Source organism: Rattus rattus, chromosome 18, assembly GCF_011064425.1.
Source record: "Rattus rattus isolate New Zealand chromosome 18, Rrattus_CSIRO_v1, whole genome shotgun sequence".
NCBI lineage: Eukaryota > Metazoa > Chordata > Mammalia > Rodentia > Muridae > Rattus > Rattus rattus.
In genome coordinates, this window is record NC_046171.1 from 39,895,446 (window position 1) to 39,917,826 (window position 22,381).

Here is a 22,381-nt window from a genome sequence, read left to right on the forward strand (position 1 = left end):
GATATGCTCTTGGGTCTCTTCCTAAAACAGTCATGCACAAACAAGTCTTAATTAAGTAAGAAAGTGCCAACCCACACAGAAAGTTTCTATGTAACAGATTTCTATCTTAGTGATATCTAACAGATTTATGTCTCAGGATTGCTGGCCTCTCAGATAGCAACACACTCCTGTCCTAAATACCAGCTAACCAACTACGCTCTGGTAACAGCTTTCCTTCTCACAAGTAAACTATCAGAAATGACCACGGAGTAGCAGGAAACTAACACATGAGAACATTTAAAGAACCAAGATAAAACAAACTACCTAGGCAGGCTAGGGTTCAAGTCACACACCCCCATTCTTCTTGACGTTCTTGGGTATAAAATCAGAACCGTCTTTTACCTAATATAAAAGTTGTTTTTTAACACAAATTATGCTGGGGCTAGAAAGATGGCTCGGCAGTTAAGAGCACTGCTACCTGGCAGAGGACCCAGGTTAGATGCCCAGCACCCACAAGACAATTCACAACTGTCTGTTAACCCCCGTTCTGAGGGAAACCAACACCCTTATCTGGCTTCCTCTGCACCAGGCATACATGTGGTGAGCATACATAAATACAGAAAAAACACTCGAGCACATAAAAAGAAAGTGTGTAAAAAGACAAATTAAGCTGATGAATAAATGAGAGAAATAGCTTAAAAGAAAGGCTGAAAGATGCGAGGGCCAATCTTAATTGTCAACTGGACACAGCAGGGAACTCCACTGAGGAACTGCCTCTGGGTAGACAGGCCTAGAGGTGTGTCTGAAGACCCAACCCACTTGGGAACCCAACCCACCTGGGAAGTGCTACCCCTGGGCAAGCGGTCCTGGGGTGTCAAAGAAAACAGGTTGCAAACAAACAAACAAACAAACAAACAAAAAACTAACGAATAAACAAAGGCAAGCAACTCAGGTCTCAGCTTCAGTTCCTGCCTTGATGCCTTTGATCTGGATTGTAAGCAGATAAACCCTTTGTTCACCAAGTTGCTTTTGGTCATTGTGTTTATAATAACGAATCGCAAATCAGAACACAAATCAGCACCAGGAACATGGGGTACTGCTGTGATGGTCCTGATCATGTTGGGTTTTACTTTATTTTTGTCTTTTGGGGGATGGGGTAGTGAGGTTGGGGGTGGTAGAAGTATTTGGAACTTTGGTCTGGAAATGCTCACAGATTTGAAAGCTGTTCTTGAAAGAATGTTGAGAGAAATGCAGGCGGTGGAGACCTGGCCTGTGAAGTTTCAGAGGAAGCAGGGACCGTTTCTCCGTTTCAGGTAAGGACCTTTGGAACCGGAACCTGTGCTTCACTGACCCCAACAGGTGCTGGCTAGCTGAGGCTGAAAAAGATGCCGATCTGTATCTTTACGATGAAATCTTCTGGGAAGAACTTCCTCAGGGCCAGCACACGGAAGCTAGAGCCTGGTAAGGAACCAAGGATGCACATCGAGCCCGACGATCATGTGGAAGAGAGACCACATGGTACTGGTCTTTCAAGGCATGAAGGAGTCAGCAGAGTAGCTGAGACTGGGCGCTGTGAGAGGCCAGAGGCATGGTGGAGACTGCAGCCTCAGTTGCCCTGAGACTCCAGCAGAGTTGAGACACCAGGCGTGTGGGATGACTACTAAAGATGGCTGCAGGTGTGGAGTAGTTCTGATCTTAAAAGAAAGGGGATGGGGAAGTGGGCTACCCACGCTTCTTGGAGCCTGACGACCATAAATGAGTCCCAGATGCTGGGCTCTGAGCTACAGGATTTGATTTACAGTGTTGGAACCAGGGGTTTGCTTTGATCTGTCACTGTGCTCTAGGTCTTCACTCTTGGACTAAGAACGCTTATCCCGTCTTCTTTGTTTTTCTTTTTGTAGACATGATTAAAGCGTTGGAAGTTATAGGAACTGTGAGCCTTTTAAAGTTGAAGCTGTGTTTTACATTGTGATATTGGCACAGGATCCTGGAGACAAGGGATACCTTATCATTAGTATGGTGTTTTCAAGGCCTACCCATATTGTAGCATGAAATTATTATATTAATGGTTATGACTAATGTACCTTCCATATGTTTACTGGACATTTATACCACTTTTTAAAAAGAAAGATATCATTTTGCTTACCCTTAGGCTGTTCTCTTTTTATTGTTACATTGTAAGATTCTTTACATATTCTAAATTAGCCCTTGAATATACATGGCCTGTAAACACTCTCCTGAATTCTATGGATTCTCTTAACATCCTAAAAGTTATTTTGCGCTCTCTCTCTCTGTCTCTCTGTCTCTCTGTCTCTCTTTCTCTCTCTCTCTCTCTGTGTGTGTGTGTGTGTGTGTGTGTGTGTGTGTGTGTGTACATTAGAATACTATAGTATGTGTTGAGGTCTCTCTTTCCTCCCATATGAGTTGCAGAGATCAAACTGATGTCATAAACCTTTTAAAAGGTGGGTGAAGTGCTTTACCCACTGAGTCACCTCACTGGCTTACTCTTCTCTTTCATTTTTACTTTTAGAATTTTCTCTTTTTTCCTCTTTACTCTCTTAATGATGTTCTTAGATGCACAAAAGGTCTTAGAGCTTTATGGGGCACTATCTATTTTAATCTTGCTTAGACTTTCAACTCCATGTCCTAAAACACATTGCCTGGTCCAAAGTCACCAATATATAAACACATTCTTTGCTGACGTAGCTTATAGCTTTACATCCTGAGTTTGCCTTTCCTGCATTTGAGTCCACTGAATGCAGTACAGGGTAGGAGGTCTGGCTCTGCTCCTTTTCCTGTGACAATCTAGTTGTCCCAGCACTGTTTGCTGCATCTGTTGAAGACTCTCTCCTTCACTGAACTGTCTCGGCTTGCTTGTCCATCTTAATGTTTAATGTTTAGAATCATGGTGGGAATCATGGCAGTGTGCAGGCAGACAGGCGCTGGAGGAGCTGAGAGTTCTACATCTTGGTCAGAAGGCAGTCAAGAGAAGACTGTCCTCTTCATGCAGCCAAAGGCCAGTGTCTTCCGAACTGGGCAGAGCCTGAGCATAGGAGGATCCCTCACAGGCCACCTCCACAGTGACACACTTCCTCCACCAAGGCCACACCTATTCCAACAAGGCCACACCTCCTAATAGTGTCACTTCCCATGGGCCAAGCATATTCAAACCACCACAGACAGGGTCTCAGAGTATTCTCTGGCTGGCCTAGAACTCACTATTATAAACCAGGCTGACCTGGAATTCACAGAGGGTCACTGGGCTCTGTCCCCCAAGTACTAGAACTTAGGGTGTGCAGCATCATACCAGGTGGTCTGCTAAAAACAGTGGTTCTCAACCCTCCAAACGCTGCGACCCTTTACTACAGTTCCTCATGTTGTGGGGACCCCTGTGATGGCTTTTATATGCTTGGCCCAAGGAGTGGCACTATTTGGAAGTGTGGCCTTGTTGGAGTAGGTGTGTCACTGTGGGAATGGGCTTAAGACCCTCATTCTAGTGGCCTGGAAGCCAGTCTTCCACTATCAGCCTTCAGATGAAGATGTAGAACTCAGCTCCTCCTGACCATGTCTGCCTGGATGCTGCCATGTTCCCACCTTGATGATACGGGACTGAACCCCTGACCCTGTAAGCCAGTCCCAATTAAACGTTGTCCTTATAAGAGTTGCCTTGGTCACGGTGTCTGTTCACAGCAGTAAAAGGCCTAACTAAGACAACCCCCAACCATAAAATTATTTGTGTTGCCACTTCCTAACTGTAACTTTGCTACTGTTGTGAATCATAATGTAAATATTTGATATGCAGATGGTCTTAGGTAATCCCGAGTTAAAGGATCATTTGACACCCCCCCCCAGGGAGTTAAAACCACAGGTCAGGAACCACTAGTCAAAAACTAAATCTATAGGATAACTACATAATTTACACTATCTTTATGACTCATCCAAATATAAGCATACTAAAACAAAATATATTAATTAAATCCCATCATCTTTCCACATTTTACTGATTTTAGTTATTTAATATACTCTAATTTTCTATATTTTCTAATTTTGTTATAACGGTTTATTTATCAAGGGAAAAGCATAGTTTCACTGGTTTTGATTGTTTTGTGAATTGTTAGGACTTGAACCCAGCTCATGCTACTTCGGGCACTCCTACCACTGAGCGATAGTCCTAACCCAGACTGCGAATTTTAACATCTTAGGCCTTTTTATTTATTAATAGCGTTAAGGATCTAGATGTACAATCTCTGTGGGTGTAGCTTACAGTCTCCACTCACATGCTATCATACACAAGGCATCATCTTAGACCTGGCTGGGTTGGCAAAGTCTTTTCTTTTTCAAGGTTTTGTTTTTAGTGATATGTCTGTATGCATTTCTGTGGCAGGGAGGCACATGCCCGTGAGTATGGGTGCCTGGAGGCCAATGGCATTGGAACTCCCCGGAGTGGGGGTTCCAGGCAGTTGTAAGACGCCCAGTGTGGGTGCTGGGAGCCGATCTCTCACACATACAGGAATAGAAACCCTCATACACAACCAGTGAGTCAGCAATCGGCCAATCAATTTTGTTATTAAAACGCTGAAGCATCATCCCTGCGGCCCATGAGGTTTTCTTAGTAAAGGCATTCGCTATCACTCTCGAAAGCATGCATGCATGTTTTCACGCCTTCCTGTGTATGTGTAGGCTGTGTTTCACAGTAAAACGACAGAAAGCACGTCCAAGTGCCATCACTGTGAGCTGACAGACAGCAGTAACGTCTCCCAAACGTGCGGTGAGATGGGAAATTAGAAGTGTGCGCTCTCTGCTTTGCTTTTGCTTCCCTTCCTTCCTTCCTTCCTTCCTTCCTTCCTTCCTTCCTTCCTTCCTTCCTCCCTCCTTCCCTCCCTCCCTTCCTTTCTGTTTGTTTGGTGTCTGAGCCATCCTCCTGCCTCACCCCCATGTGCTGAGGGTTGCAGGCAGGAGCCCCACACCTGCATCTCTGTCTGGCAGGAGCTTGCTTACATGTGGCTTTTCAGAGACTTGAGAAAAGCCCTGTAATGTTCCTGGATTTCTCCCCTGAAGCAACTGGAGAGGGAGCGGGGAAGAATGAATTTCATTCCAATGTTAGAGCTTAAAGAGAACCAACAAAAAAGATATCCCCCAAACGCCCCAAAGGGCCAGGCACACAGCCACTGCCTTTGCATATACGAATGTCATTAAATCTTTGTGGCAATCCTGCAAAACGACTATCAGCTGGCAAGACAGGAGACGCTCACAAAGACTAAATAATTCTCCAGTGACTGGAGCCAGTTAGCAGACCGAGCGCACAGTTCTCTGAAGATTCGTCACGTCACCGTGTGATCAAATGCATTAACTCATCAGTGGCAGAAGACAGGAAGGGCTTTAAAAAGAACTTTCCTTCTGTGCTAACCGTCCTAATGAGGGAAACAACTAATAAAAGGGTCAAAGGCCAGGAGACGCCCTGCAGGAAACATTGCTGGCACCTCATGAAGGAGCCAACAGCAATTTTCCGAATTCTACACATAGTTAGCAATGCACTACTTTCATTATTAGGGAAAAAAATACATCTGGTTTGTCTTACAGTTTACCATAAGGCAAGTGCTGTTTTACAAATTTAAATTCCTTTAATCCTTGGAGTAACCCTGGGAGGAACCAGTATAACCAGATAACCAGCATCTTCTTTGCCTAAGGAAACCAAGGTGCCGGGAGAAAGTAACTTGCTCAAGATTTCTGCCCGATAACAACCCTGTCAGGAAGCCAAGACAGCCACAGTCCAGGTGGTGCTCTTCATGTTCTCAGCTACTCGCTCCGGACTATCTGCTGTGTACTGCTCGGCTGGCACTGGGACAGCCCAGTGGAAACAGTGTTGGCTGTGCAGGCATGAGGGTCTGCAGTCAAATTCTGCAAGTCCATGCAAAAAGCCAAGGACGGCTACATGCATATCTGTACCAAGAGACCCTGACTGAAGGAGATAAAGTAGTGAGGAATAGAGCAGGACTCCTCTGTTCTCCACATACGAATGTAGGTGTACAACCTCAGGGCCCACAGAGAGGATAGAGAGTGTCGTATCATACGTGTACGTGCGTATGTGTACGTGCGTATGTGTGCGTGCGTGCACACACACACACATTTCTAAAATAAAAAAAAAAACATAAGCTATCAGTGACAGTATTGAATATGGAATTTCATCCTGAGGGTTGTATCACAGAAGCATGTGAATACTTAATGGCCAATTATACTATCAGATCTGTTTGAAACTTTAAAGCCACCCTTAGTTAAATAAATTATTTATTTATTATATATAGGGTTATAACTTATAACCCTAAGTTAAATATAGAGTAATGGTTTTAGCACAGAAAATAGTATTTGTCAAGTGTTTTGTTCTTGCACCTTATAAAATTATTAACCACAAAGCCATCGAAAAGACTGAAGTACTGACAATCCTGATGACCTGTGTGGTACTGCCCACTTGTTAACATTTAATCACAACTAAAACACCTATGGGGAATCGCTCTTCCTGCTCCTCCTCTTTCTTCCCTTCCACCTCTGACAGCCCGTTACTCTCTCGGGAGCTCTCAATCACTGTATTTTTCCATTTCCCTCTGGTTTTCTTGGAAGTCTGACAGACTGTCTGGAAAGATGAATTTTCCAACGTCCAAATACACAGCTGCTCCTTCCAAGGCCAGATCCACAGTTGACGTGGGCTGCCTGGTAAGCATTGCCCAATCGATTATTAATGCCTGGGAACCTCTGCATAGCCCAATCTCTTCCTTTCTATTGGAGGCTGCTGAGCTCCAAAGTCTATGATCTTACAAAATACTAAATGAGAAATGAGTGGACACCTTATGATCATGTGTAAATTATATGCACACAGACAAAACTGGGCTGGAAATGAGTATTTAATAAACGGTCTTCTTGATTTACAGACCTTCACTACTATTTAATAATGATGATACCAAACCTGAAGAGGTAACCACGGTCTATCATCTTAGAGCTCCCCACTACAATACAGAAAAGCGGTTCTCAGCTCAGTAAACAGGCTTAATGCCCCGCACTTCTGTGGCCTGCGGATGAATCAGAACGTATGCCGATACTATGTGCTACAAAACTGACTTCTGTATTTCTTCTTTTTGTTGATTTAAAAATACTTAACTGGGGCTGGAGAGATGGCTGTGTGGTTAATGAGTATTCTTGCAGAGGGTCAGTTCCCAGCAACCCTGGAGGTTAATCACCATCCATAACTCCAGCTGCGAGGATCAAGTGCCTTTTCCTGGCCATCTTGGGTATCAGGCATGTGTGCAGTAAACTTATCCTACATACAGGTCAAGCACTCATATGTGAATAAGAAGAAGGAATTCTGTACGGTTTTAACTTTATATACTATCATTGTGTGTGAGTGTAGGAACGGGCATGGCAGGGCAGACAGTGAAGTTCAGAAGGACCCCCAGTCAGTCCTTACTTCTAAGAGTCAGGCTGAGTTCATCAAGCTTTCTTTCCCCTTTCACCCATCTCACTGGCCATCACTGTTTTAAGATGGACCTCATGTCCTCGTGTAACCCAGGCCATAAACTCACTCTGTAGCCCAGGCTGATCCTGACCTGATCTTCCTTTGTCCACCTCCCAGGTTCTGGGAGTCAGAGCTGGAGTGCCCCTGTGAGCCTGGCTTGTATTTCTTTAAATAAGTCAGTCGCTACTCCATCTGGCAAGCGTCTTTCTCCATAAGAAAGAGCACCATTCCTGCTCATTGGGACATTAAATAGCCAACAGACATCATTGAACATATGATTATAAAGACACAGTTAAGAACATGCACACACACACATATACAAAGAGAGAGAGAAACAGAGGCACAGAGAGACACAGAAACTAAGAGACAGAGACAGAGAGAGGAGAGCTTAGAGAAAAATGTTACAATGATACTATGTTAGTAATTGGTAGATCTGGGCTGGGGAGAGTAGTACACACCTTTAACTCCCAGCATTCAGAAGGCGGAGGCAGGAGAATCAAGAATTCAAGGTGAGGGGTTGGGGATTTGGCTCAGTGGTAGGGCGCTTGCCTAGGAAGCGCAAGGTCCTGGGTTCGACCCCCAGCCCCAAAAAAAAAAAAAAAAAAAAAAAAAAAAAAAAGAATTCAAGGTGAGCCTTGACCACATAGCAAGTTTGAGGCTTGCCTAGGCTACATGAGACCCTGTGTCTCAAAAAAGTAAAAATAAAAAACTTGGTGGTGCTGACCTTATAGTCTGATTTATATAATTCATACAAAATATAACAAAGTATTATTAACCACAGTGTTACACTACTTTCTAGTTTGGTTTATTCGTGTGATATAAAAACATCTCACTCGACAGGTTTATTATGAGAAGCAAATATGCAAAAACAAGTTGGAAAGTACTATGCAGATGTGTTACAACATCGTAGAATAGCCAGAGTGCCTAGGACGAATCTAACTAGGTCAAGAAGAAATGTGGTAATCAACAAAATTATCTCATGCTTCATCTCTGGCACGGCTGTCGGTAACAGCATGAATCTGACAGTCCTAGACACAGTTCAGCCTAAGTCATGCACCCACCCTTCAGCTACAACTGCTTAAGTCCACGGTATAAGGAGCAGTGAACCAGCGGGCCAGCATCCCTTAAAAGGAAGACCCTCCAAGTAGAGTGCCCTTACTACCAGCACGAGAGAGGCAGAGGCAGGACGATCTCTGTGAATTTGAGGCCGGTCTAGTTTCCATAGGGAGTTTGGGACTGCCAGGGTTACATAGTGAGACCCTGGAAGGAGAAGAAAGAGAAGAAGGAGAAGGGCTATGAAGACGATGGGAACCACAAGCACACACATATACATTGTCTTAGTCAGAGTTCTCTAGAGTCACAGAACTTCTGGGCAGTCTCTGTATAGTAAGGGAATTGGTTGATGACTTACAGTCTGTAGTCCAACTCCCCAACAATGGTCAGCAGCAGCTGTGAATGGAAGTCCAAGGATCTAGCATTGGCTCAGACCCACGAGGTAGGTAAAGGAGAGAGAGAGAGAGAGAGAGAGAGAGAGAGAGAGAGAGAGAGAGAGAGAGAGAGAGAGAGAGAGAGAGAACACCTTCCTTCTTCCAATGTCCTTATGTTGGTCTCCAGTAGAAGGTGTGACTCAGATTAAAGGTGTGAACCACCACGCCTGGATCTGGGACTTGCTTTGTCCCAGATGACCTTGAACTCAGAGAATTCCTTGCCTTAGTCTCCTGGGGTTCATAGCTACTTTGCCTCAAGATCTCCATGCCAAGATCCAGGTCAGAAACTTGTATCTCCCAGCCTCAAGATCTGGATCACAGACGAGCCTTCAAGTTCTGGATTGTAGTTCATTCCAGATACAGTCAAGTTGACAACCAGGAATAGCCATTACATACATGAACATGCACGCCGGCACACACACATAGCTAGACATGATGGTAGTACATGTCTGTTCCCAGCTCGAGCTCTCTCTCTCTCTCTCTCTCTCTCTCTCTCTCTCTCTCCTCTCTCACACACACACGACCCATGAACACAGAGAACTACTTAAAGTCAACCTCCCCTCTACAGCCTTATATCAGCCTCTTTGCTCCTCTTTATACAGTCTTCAAGTTTACAAATCTTTTATTCTAAGACTTTAATTCATTTATTTTTATTAATTTTTATTTATGTACTCTGAAAAAGCAGATAACGCTCTTAGCCAGTGAGCCATCTCTCCAGCCTAAGACTTTACTTCTTCAGGAAATAGTTAAGTATTTCTCAACTTCAAATCTAAAATAATACACTAGTATTTTTCATATTGACCTTTATGAGAAGCATCCCAAACATACGAGGCACAATGTAAGGTACAGCTGTGCCTGAGTAAAGCCACCATTGTCTCCTGTCTCCCACTTCTGTGCCAGTCTTCTCTACGAGTGATGTAAATCACGACATATCAGCATTCAGGGGAGTAGAAGGAAAGCCCTTGTGGAAGATCTGGGTTTGTCTCCTAACTTTTCTAAAGATCTGTTTCATCTGGCTAATATGAACCATAGTTCCTCTGTGTATACAGAAAATAATGAGTTTAATACAGTAAACGATAAACTAGCAGGATAGAGTAGCACAAAGACCTTTTTTATGAATCAGTTCCAGCAAATATTCAGGTAAATGATAACTGCCTGCCCCTGGAGGTGTTGCAGATGAGGCTGCACTGTGTCAGTAGGTGGCAGAGAGAAGAGAGGCTACGTCTACGCTCAGCATTCTGACCTAGGAATGTCTGAATGATTAGTAGCCTAACACTCCCTGACAGAAGTGAGCCTGAGACAACCATCAGCCCAGTGCCAGTCAGGCCCAAAGAGTCTCCCAGGCAGAGAAGCAAGCCTAAGACTGGAAGAACCCCGCCTGGGACCGTGGCCCCTGGCAGGAGTGAGTCTGGGACAGACCAGTTGGACCCTTGGGCAAGCTGGTCAAGGAGTGAGACCAGAAGAACGCCGGACAAGGATCTGACCTGAGATGAACACCAGCCCAGAGCTGTGCATGCCTGGAGGGCATACAATGCTCAGGATGACCCCTGCCCAGGAGCCAGTAAGTGGTGGGAAAAGGGGAGAGAAAGAGAAACAGAAGGATGTGGGCACAACAAAGTGAGGCAGACCTGTAGACCCGAGGGTAGTGAGAAACAGTCTGATGAGAGAAGCTGGTGATGTTGCCTGTGACCATGGAAGGGTCCTGGGGGCCACGTCTGGGTTGATGGCCTTGCAGCAACAGGGCTCTGTTACCAAAGACCAGGCTGGTGTCCCTGGTCTGGGCTGCCACTCGGGGACAGGTTGATGTATGAGGGCTGTGCAGAACTGGTCCCTCTCTTCCGCTGGGAATTGTGGGAGAGCTGGTCTAGAGGCAGGAGAGCCAACCCTGCCCCTAGCCAGCTGGTGTATGTACTCCAGAGAGCAGACTGCACACTGTAGGAGTTGCAGGTGAGCTGGCCTTACGAGTGTGAGCATGGGAGAGTTGACCCTACCTTGTCTTTCTGTAGTGGACAAGGGAGTGATAACTTCCTCCCCGACTCACCTGCAGCAAGTGGGAGACCTGCCCCTAGGGTCATGGAAGCAGAACAGGCCCTGTCCTTCACTAGCTGCTGATCTCTGGAGAGCGGGCCCTGCATCACTCCTGGGCAGCATAGCTCAGCTGACCCTGGGGGCAGGTGACCATGGGAGAGCTGACCCTACCACGTGTCTGCTCTGTGGTGACACAGGCAAGAGAGATTCCCCCACCCTGTACACACACCCTTGCTACCTTTGGCAGAGAACTGACTCCGAGGTCATCAGAGCCAGAGAGCTGGCCTTCCCCTCACCTGCTGCAGCAATCGGGAGAACAGGCCCCGTGTCTTGCCTGGGCAGCACAGTCGAGCTAGCCCTAGTTGTAGGGGTTGCTGATGAGGCATCCCTGAGAGTGTGAGCACAGGAGAGCTGGCCCTGCCTCTTGCCTGCTATGTTATAGCAAGGATGGGGGAGACAGGCTCCTCCCCTCCCTCATCCCTCACCATCTATGGCAGATGGGAGAGCTGCTCCCAGGACTGTGAGAGTGGAAGAATGGGTCATGTCCCTCACTAGCTGCAATGCTTGGGAGAACGGGGCCTGCCCCTCACCTGGGCAGCAGGGTTGTGAGCCGATCATCTCTCCAGCCCAGATCCAAGGCTTTGAATTGGCCCAGTTAACTGAACTGCTGGAGTGCATGAGGGGCCGGTTCTACAGATTCAATACTGCAGGATCTCCATGACACAGGGTGACAACAAGATAGCCAAGAGGAGTCCCAGTGAGGTTCCAGTACTGATAAAGTAGCAGAAGCCAGAGGCCTCGAACCACACCGACAAGTCGGTGCAATGAACCTTGTTGAGCAAAGAGTATGGACAAAGGGAATATCGTGGGACACACCATGGCACACTACAACTTGTACAACAAGAATTTTTCCTGTTGCAAAGGAGGTTGCAAGGGTGGGAGGTAAGGTACAAGGGTGGGGGAGATGAGTGGGATTCAGGTGTAAGATATGAAACTCACAAAGAACCAATAAAAATTTTAAAAATAATAATCGATATTCAAGAATATGAAACATTTTCAGCTTCATAGATGTGACAGAAATCACTCTCCTTGTTCTTAATGTCTAAAAAAAGCTGATGCTGAAGAGATCTTCAGGACACTGCCATGAGATGCTTACAGAACAGCCTATTGGTGAGTGAATCCAATCAGATGAGCGTCTCACTTAATATAACGTCAACCTGACTATGGTTAAGGACAGAAGAAAGAGAGAGCTTCACATCAAAATGCATTTCCTAACAGATTTCGTGTTTTAAAATGTCACTGGAACCGAAAACTAGACTTGCAATTAAAATTAATCTTATTGATAAAATTTAGGATATTTTGATACAATTATTTCCTAGCTATATTTACCTCCCCTGACCAGTTGTATGGAGGCTGAGGTACAAGCATGTTTAAAGATGAGCATTTACCCATAGCTCCAGATGCAAAGTCTGTCTCACTGACTCTGCACAATGACTGAACTTGTGCTCTGATAGCTATTAATGGATGGAGGGTAACAGTGGATGAGCAGAATGTATAACCACTTGTTTTTCCTGTAGAAAGTCTCTAAAGAGCATGTCCTACTTTCGCATATTAGAGACTTATACTAAAGACTATCTAAGAAGGTGCACTGCTGCTCAAGGGACCGAGGCAAGAAGAGCAATAATTTGTGGCCCACCTGGGCTACACAGCAAGCCTAGCTCATAAAAAATAAAATTGGTCAGTGTAGAGTGCTTGCAGGAAGCCCTGGGTTTGATCCCCAGCACCAAAGAGATTGCACTGCCAGGATCACCACTGCAAGCTTGAGAACCATTTGGCCTATACGGTGAGTTCCGGGCCAGATAGAGCTACACAGCAAAAACTCGGTCTCAGGTTGGGGATTTAGCTCAGTGGTAGAGCACTTGCCTAGGAAGTGCAAGGCCCTGGGTTCGGTCCCCAGCTCCGGAAAAAAAAAAAACCAAAAAAAAAAAAAAAAACTCGGTCTCAAAAAAGCAAAGTAAAATAATTTTTCAGGATTACAACAAAAATGATTGTTCCTTGTCATTCCTACTCAGTAGCCTCAAGGCAGACAACGCTGTACGACCTCACAAAGCAGAAGCGTTCTGCGGTGCTCAGTAAGAGCTGAAAACAGAGCTCAGTCGTCCTCTAAAGCGTTCTTACTTCTCGACAACTCAAAGCCCACTACTCAGCAGGAGCCCCTTATCTCATAAGACAAAGTCACCCCAACTTCAAGAAACTTCTTCAGGCTTTCAGAAAGTTGGCTTGCCCTATGCCAGCCTCTCAGCAGTTCCTAGAGACAACACCAGGACCCAGCCCCCATTCCTACCTGTGCCTGCTGGCTTCCAGGCCCCTTCTACTAACCCTCCAATGTAGGCTTCCTGAAAGCCGTTACAGGAGGACTTACGACTAGCTTTGTCCTCATGTGTCACCCACAAACCTAACTCCTCTTTCTAAACGGCAGCACTTTTTTAGGAAGGGCATTTAGGTTAGAAAGGATGAGCGCAGGCTCACGGGATTCGGTCGTGAAGGAGAACCAGGGAGAGATTTGATTCCAGCACCCCAGGGGAACCACTGCGGCTCAGCCCCAGAGCTCTGCTGTCCCTTCAGCCCTCACAGCACACGCAGAACCCTTACTGCATAGCAGCAGAGAGGACACAAAACCAGACAACAGCAGCTAAGGGGTCAGGTCAGTAATAGGCCAAACAACAAGCAAAAACTCAGCCAGCGGGTTTCCCACAGCAGCTCCTAACTAAATTACACCCTGAAGACGGCAGCTGACACCAGGCCAAGACCTTTCTAAGGGAGCACGTCTAGGGTTATGGTAGCACATGCTTCAGTGGATGCGAATTACACAGGTAAGTAAATAATTGATCGGGAAAGCAATGAGAGGTTGGGAGGGAAAGGATTCTTTTACACTATGCTAGACTTCTTCCAGGCATGGAAGCAGCCTTGCTGTGAGGATGACCGTGCACAGTTACGAATGAATTATTCTTGACAGAGAGGGCAAGACAGATAAGGGAAAGAAGCAAGAACTCCATAAGCAAAGTTCCGATGAACAAGGCAGCCAGCAGCCGGGGGGGATGATGACAAGAATGGGTAATGTACGTACTCCGAGAATAAAAACATACACAGCAAGTAATAAGATCCACATCGTACTTGGCTCTGAGATCAAGCTGATCTTTCTAAAGTGAAAATTAATAATGCAGCATGCAAGACAAGTGTAAAGACATTGTACTGACTGGTGGGGTGACGTTCACTGTCCAAATGGGATGGTACCCAGTGATCATGTGTCGCTCCTCTCTCCCAGGTGAAAACTGGCAAGGGAGGGTAAACTCCATCTACACGGAGTTGCCTGAAACAGAAGCCACCAGTTCTCTCTGGGGAAGTCGGAAGCTGGAGCAGAGCGGAGCTGAGCTGAGGGCGTGGTAAGAACAGGAGCCCTCCCCCAGCCAGGTGCTCTCGTGCATAAAAGGGCTGTGTTGAGAGGGTCTCCTTGTATCCTGGCGGCTCGAGAGAGCACCAAGCTGCAGCCCACTTTGGAGAAAGGAGTTGTTCTAAAGCTTCTGTCCGAGGGAAAAAAAATCCATGACACAGCTCCAAACACAACCTGAATTCCTTTCAGAATAACTGTCACCCAGCGGCTCCATGTCTGTTCTTATCACTGTGGCGTTTGTTTTTTGAAGGAGGGTTGGTGCCAGGGCACAGGTAAGGAAGTCAAGGACAGCTTGCAAGAGTCCGCTCTCTCCTTCCACATGTGGGTTCTGGGAATTGAACTCCAGGTCGTCAGACTTGGCAGCAGGCCCTTCACTTGCTGAGCCATCCCACCAGACACAATCTGCTTTTTTGTCGCACTGGATACATATCCATCTGGCCCTGGGTTCCATCTTTAAAATCCCAAAGATTCTCTGTCGTCGACTATGCGGCCGTCTTAGTTAGGGTCTCTATTGTTACGATGAAACACCGTGACCAAATAGCAAGTTGGGAAATAAAGGGTTTATTCAGCTTACACTTCCACATCAGAGTCTACCACCAAAGGAAGTCAGAGCGGGAACGCAAACCGGGCAGGACCTGCAGGCAGGAGCTGATGCAGAGGCCATGGAGGGGTCCTACTTACTGGCTTGCTCAGCCTGCCTCCTCATAGAACCCAGGACCACCAGCCCCGGGAAGGCATCACACACAATGGGCTGTGCCCTCCCCATCAATCACTAATTAAGTAAATGCCCTACAGGTTTGCCTACAGCCTGATCTTTGGAGGCGTTGTCTTAATTGAGGTTCTCTCAAGACTCTCAGATGACTTTAGTCTGCGTCAAGTTGATAGAACTGTCCAGTACGGCAACTAAGGCGAGTTTCCGAGGAACGCCAAGAAGTAAAAGGGTTCAAGACATGTGAGGGCAAAACGCAAAAGGCTCTCAAAGAGAGGGATGAGGCAAAGACTGCACAGCAGGGCTTTGATGTTAGTTTTAATTGTCCACTTGACACCGTCTAGAATCACCCAGGAAGGGCATCCCAATAAAAAGCTGTCTGAGCAAATTAGCCTGTGGAGATGCCTGTCGGGCATTTCTTTCTGAGTTAATTAAGTAGACAACTCATCTGAATGTGGGTGGCACCTCTTCCTGGCCTGGGTCCAGGAGTCAACAGCAAGCATAACCATTCCTCTCAGCTCCCGACTACAGATACAACATGGCCGACTCCCTTGCATTCCTGCTGCTGTGACTTCCCTGCTGTGGTGAGCCACGAGAAACGCTTTTCCCTCTAAGTTGCTTTTGCCCGGGGCCTTTTATCACATCAACCAAAAAACGGTGGCGGGAGTCGGGGCAGAGCACAGTGGGGCACATGCTTAATTAATCTTGGTACTCGGAGGCAGGCGCAGGCTGATCTCTGTGAGTTCCAGGCCATCCAGGTCTACATAGTAAGTCCCAGAACAGCTAAAAATACATAGTGAGGCCCTGTCTCAAAACAAAACAAAGCAAGGTTCATAGATTCCCAAAGTCAAAAACCAAAAAGCTAAAAGTCACAAGAATAGGAAAGAAACTCAGTTCTGGTTAGAAGTTAATCTAATGCCACATGCACACTTGAAGACAATGTTTAGACTAAATCAGAATATATATTTGACAGCTCATTCACAGAACGCACCTCAAGTCACCGTTCAGCAGAAAAAAAGCTCAGACCGACCAGAATGCTGGAAGGAGGTAGAGAAAACACTAAGCTTATAGCCACTGACTCAACTGTGTACTCCTTTGAATACAAGGTTGTTTTTAGAAAAGCGCTGCTCCTCACTGGAGTGGGGAGGATGCCTCAGTACCACAGCTGCCCAAGAAGCACATGGTCAGGCACCTCTGCATTCCAGGGCAAGCAAGTATGTCAGGGAGAGGTAAACCTCTACATTAATTCCCCAAACTGGTGTGAGTTCAGTGCCTCAGACCCTCTAGTCAGCTGCCCACCAAATGTACAAACATACTGCCACTGACACTCCCAAAGACCAAGAGATCGAAGAGGAAGATGGAAGGCATCTACAGAACACCAACTTCCTCCTCTTCTCTCATGTGACTCATCACTCATGTGGAAGACTACAGCAGGCATGATTGAAAATTAGTGTGACGGTTCCTCCAAAATCTAATCATACTCGCTGTACCATAGAACCCAGCTGCAGTATTTCTGGGTCTCTACCCGAAGGACTGCGCACCAACACAGCCCAGAGATCCTCGCACATCCACATTTACTGCAGCACTGCTTATGGCAGACAAGCAATAGACAAACTAATCAGGAACATGTGGTCTATAAACAATAGGGTTTTGTCTGCCACAGAGAAGAACAAAAGTATGCTTGTTGTTTGAAGAAAGGATGCAACTGAAGACCATATTAAGCAAAATAAGCAGATGCAGAAAGGCAAATTTAACATTTTTCTCACGTGCAAATAATTACCAAGTTTTATAGATACATGAAACTATTTTCACATATTGTATATAAGCATATATTGTGTGTGTGCATATACACATGCACGTAGGTATGCGTGCCCGCATGTGTATGTGCACACATGTTTGAATGTGTGCATGTGTGCACACACATGTGGGTGAGTGTGAACATGCTCACATGCATGAGTCTGACATGAAGGCAGAAGGCAGACTCGGGGAAGGACAGAAGCTACTGGAATGTGGCAGCGTGAGGATGGGGCAGCACGTCCTGGCAGGAGTGCAGAGTAAAGCAAAACGTCTTTTTTTTTTTTTTTCTTTTTTTTTCGGAGCTGGGGACCGAACCCAGGGCCTTGTGCTTGCTAGGCAAGCGCTCTACCACTGAGCTAAATCCCCAGCCCCAAAGCAAAACGTCTTACATGATGGCTAGGGACCAAATAAGAGGAAGACGCTAAGATCAGCATCCCAGAATACCCATCTCAGGCATATCTGCAATGATCTGAGGATCTTACCATACCCATCACCTCCTCAGAGTGCCTCCCTAGTAAGCAAGCCTTCATCGTAGACCTTTCGATCCACACTGGAGCAGCTCGGGGACACATATCCCACTCGCTCAGTTTCACTTGGCTTCACTGACCAGGACAGCACTTCCTGTCAAAATCCCTTCTTCATCATCAGGAAACCCTCCAGGAACACTATCAGTCCTGTTGGAAGCCTTTCAGTCCAGCTTATTCTCACTGCTGGACTTATCCTCCTAGCACCCTGAAGGACATTTATTTTTTAAAGAGAATATTAGACTTCTTTCTTTTTATTTGTATGTGTGAGCGCTTTGCATAAATGCATGTATGTGTGCCACACGTATACCTGTTGGGTCTCCTGAAACTAGGGTTACAGATGATTGCGAGCTGCCATATAGGTCCTGGGAATCAAACCTGGGTCCTCTGCAGGAGCCACAAGTACCCTAGCATGCTCAACTTCACCATTTCTCCAGCCCTGCAGCACCTTCCGAACATGCATGAGGACAGTTCCCCTGTCAGAGCAGAGTGTCAGCTCTTCTGGAACAGGGAAAGACAATAAGCTTAGGACCCTGCCCACACCGTATCTGAGGTCATCCTTCTAGTAAGTGCTACTTTAAAAGAGTGCATAGACAACCAAAGACATTTCTAAAGCTGCAGAGCACCAAGGATGGGCCTTGGCTCGGAGAGGTGTTCTGAGGGAAGGGGTGTCTGGGAGCAGCAAAAACAGATGACTCGAAGTCAGATAGTGCATAACACTGGCAGCCTCTCCTCTGCTTAACACAGCTCTCCGGCCTGCTTTCTCTCTGACCTGCTCTGTCTGGAGATCTCCAGACAGTTCTCCAAGCGGTTCTCTCTTGCTATTCTAAAAAACTGAAGAGCTCTTTTCTTGCAGATCTTAAACCCAGTCTTTTATTTTATATATCAATCCAGTCATTTACTCAGGTTTCCTTTTGATTATCCTATGAGTCAGCATCCAGTGACCCCAGCCCCTTAATTCTTAGGAGGCAACAAGCTCACACATTTCCTTTTAACACTGTAAAAGAACTGAGAGATCTGCCTGCCTCTGTTAAGCGCAGCCAATCAATTACATGGGTAGGACCCCATCCTGAAATTACCATTTCTACCACACCTGGGCCTGGACTTGCTGTGTCCCAGGCTGACCCTGAACTCAGAAATCTACCTGCCTTTGTATCTGCCTGCCTTTGTATCAGCCTGCCTTGATATCAGTCTGCCTTTGTATTTTTCTAACAAGCTGGTTCATTAACACAGTTGTTCTATTCCTTTAGATTTGTGAAGCCCCTCATATGATTCACATTGTATCCTTATTTTTTGCATAGTTAAGAAATTATATATTTGAGACTCATGTTTTTAGAGTTTCTTTATTTTAATCATTTTGTTTACATTCCAGATGATATCCTCCTTCCTGGTTCCCCCTCCACAGTCCCCCATCCTATCTTCCCTCTCCCTCCTCCCCTTTGCTTCGGTGAGGGTGCTCCTCCACCCACTTATTCACTCCTGCCTCAGCACTCTAGCGTCTCCCTACACTGGGGCGTCAAGCCTCCACGGGACCAAGGGCCTCCCATTGATGCCAGATAAGGCCAACCTCTGCTACACATGCAGCTGGAGCCATGGGTCCCTCCATGTGTACTCTTTGGTTGGTGGCTTAGTCCCTGGGAGTTCTGAGTGGTTAGTTGCCATTGTTCTTCTATGGGGTTGCAATTCCCTTCAGCTCCTTCAGTCCTTCCCCTAGCTCTTTCATTGGGGTCACTCAGTCTGATAATTGACTGTGAGTATCTGCATCTGTCTTGGATGCTGGCTGAGCCTCTCAGAGGACAGCTATACCATGCTCCTGTCAGCAAGCTCTTCTTGGCACCGTCAATAGTGTTTGGGTTTGGTGTCTGCAATAGGATGGATCCCTGGTGGAGCAGTCCCTGGTTGGCCTTTCCTTCGGTCTCCGTTCCATCTTTTGTCCCTGTCTTTCCTTTGGACATGAACGTTTCTGGGTTAACAGTTCTGAGATGTGTGGATGCCCCCATCCCTTAACTGGGGACCATGCCTATCTACTGGAGGTGGTCTCTACAGGTTCTGTATCCCTGTTATTGGGTATTTTGGCTAAAGTCATCCCTGTTGGGTCCTGGGAGCCTCTCACTTCCCTGGCGTCTGGGACTTTCTAGGTGGCTACCCACAGTTCCCCAGTCCCTGATGCTACATATTTCTATTCAACTTCCTGACCCCTCTGTACTTTTCTCTGTCCCTTCCAACACCTGATCCTGCCCCCACCCCTTTGTTCCCTCCCTGCTTTTAGAGTTCTTCTTCACAGCCTTAAGGGCTGTCCTAAAGGTCCCAGCATTTACCATTTTGCTGAGACGTTAGCCACACCTTTGCCTCCCAGAGACAAGCTTTATGCCCATGACAGCCATCCACACTCCTGGAGGACACTTCCACTGGCCCTGTCCCAGAGGCAGCAAACATGTCATTCTGTCCCCACCAAAGGCATGCCAGACTGAGCAGCAGAGCCTGCATGGGACTCTGTCTCTCTTCTTCCTACTAAATTTACTAAAACTAGAGTAAATCATCAAAAAAAGGCCTTACAAGGCCAACAGTCTGAAATATAAAACCCACAGGCGAATGTCTTACCTTTATATAGACTTTCAGCTTTATTTTCTCACGCACAGTTAATTCTACTACACATAACCCCATGTTGTATTTGGGGAACTGCTTGCACATGCCTTCTTCTTATTTCTGGTTGGAGTGGTGATCTCTACTGACTTAACTTTCTAACAGCACCTACAAAGATGGCCCAAAAGTGAAAACCATTGGCTGTGCCCTCCTCCTCCTTCCTTCCCCCGCTGCAATGCAGTAGAAAGGAATGAGATTTGGAGCTTGACAGTCACTCAGGAGTCCCAGAACGGAAAGCTGGGCTGATCAGTCAGGCAGCAAAAGGCTGCAATTCTTCCCGTGTGTTGTCTTCTCTGAATCTTTCTCAACTCACCAACTCCCACCTGGCTATGATGAGAGGGTGACATCAGCAAGTGAGAAACGGTTAGGTTTTTGATACTCATAAATCAGCACCGAACCCAAAATCAAAACAAGATGTTTCGAGAGAAATGGTATGTCATGTCCTCAGAGGGTTCGATTTCTATAAAAAATGACGAGATTGGTTAAGATTCTACCATCTCAGGGTCAGACTTTGGCTCTGTTCAGGATGTTAATGGCATTATCGCAAACAAATAGCTTCAAAGCAAATACCCAAATATTGACTGAAGTAGACACAGTTCAAAAGCTTGGTTTATTTGGTAATGCGGAAGAATAAGCCAATCTCATTGGCTTTGATCCTCCCACTTTTTTTTACCAATCCTCTTCAATATTCTAACTTCCCAGCAATTCTGTGAGGCCAACTCCCTTCTAAAGGACAAAATTAAATAGTCAGTGCGTGTATTGCTAAATAAAGCAGTTCTGGCTTTAAAATGCTTTCATTTTAACTTCAAACGGGTCACTATTTGTTTTGCAGTACCCTCTCTACCAACTGCCATTTTCAAAAGGACAAATTCTAATTTTCTAAAGGGGCTGGTTCCCCCACAAAAAATAAATATAATTTTTTTTTACAAATCGTGAGAAGGGAAATCCTTCATCTCAATATACCTACTTTAATTTTCCCATAGTCTCTTTATCTGCACATTTTTAGCACTGTGGTCACATGGCACAGCCTGCTCTCTCACCATGTGGTGTTGCCATGGCACTACATAGCAACTATTATCATTTCGTTACAACATGGTGCATAAAGGGGATGCTCACTGGCTTAAGCAGCTCTGTTTGGAGGGCACACGGTTTACTTTCTAGAGTCACAGAGTCGTGAGCATCTAGAGCAGTTGGTCTTTCCTTTCTTACAGTTCATTAGGCAAGACACCAGGAAGCAAGATTCCAGACTTAATGATGTGACAACAGTTGATAGTTTAGAACAGAATTTGCCAAGCATTTTAATTAACAGTAAATACTATTATGCCAGATGCGGTGGCTCATTTCCTGTACTCAGCACTTGGGAGGCTGAGGCAGGGATGCTGACATGTGCCGAGGCTAGCCTGAGCTGTGCCGAGGCTAGCCTGAGCTACACAAGGTCCAGGCCAGTCTAGGTTATAGCGTAAGACCTATCTTTAAGACAGCAACAAGAGAGATGACTCCCCCATTAAGAGAACTTGCTGTCCTTCCGGGGGACCTGGGGTCAGCGTCGAGCATCCACACAGCAGCTGCACCTAGAACGCCAGTTCCTGGGACCAAGCATCCTCTTCTGGTCTCTACAAGCACTGCTGCACTCACTTGGGTCGCCCAGTCACGTAACAAATAATAACAGTGATAAATAAACCACATCATTAAATACCTAAGTGTGGAAGCTGGAGCATATTATGAGGCTCTACTAAGATTCCTTTTCCATGTGGGTAAAGATTAAGGGTCCCCCGGGTACTGCTGAATGAAATAACCTTCTCGGTTCCATAATTCCCGTTCAGGGGACCATATGCAACATTCTACTGCTCCCTTCAGCTGGCCACAGGAAGACGATACTGCAAACCTCTGCAGGGGACCATATGCAACATTCCACTGCTCCCTTCAGCTGGCCATAGGAAGACGATACTGCAAACCTCTGCAGGTTTTGGCAAAAAGCGTCAAAAGAAAGATTTGTGCTGGGCACAGTGGAAACTGAGGCAGGAAGACGGAGCTCGAAGTGAACTCGTTCTACATGAAGAGCCAGGCTGGGGAAGGAGCCTGCAGAATATGTTCACGTCTAAACTGTTTAAAGGTATCTCTTGGAGTGGGGAGTGATAGAGCACTTACACAGAACTTACATAGGATGCTCAAGGCTCTGGGTTTGAAAACAAACAAACAAATAAATAAATAAATAATGCTTCTTTATCAATCTCTAGACATAGCGCTGAGCTGTCTTCA

At 46.1% G+C, this 22,381-nt stretch overlaps 1 protein-coding gene and 1 pseudogene across 1 annotated transcript in view; one reads left to right on the forward strand and one right to left on the reverse strand.

Moving 5' to 3' along the window:
• Slc16a10 (solute carrier family 16 member 10) overlaps positions 1-22,381 on the reverse strand; it is a 105,921-nt gene that overhangs the window by 61,121 nt on the left and 22,419 nt on the right. The window lies entirely within an intron of this gene.
• LOC116887722 lies at positions 10,125-10,247 on the forward strand (annotated as a pseudogene).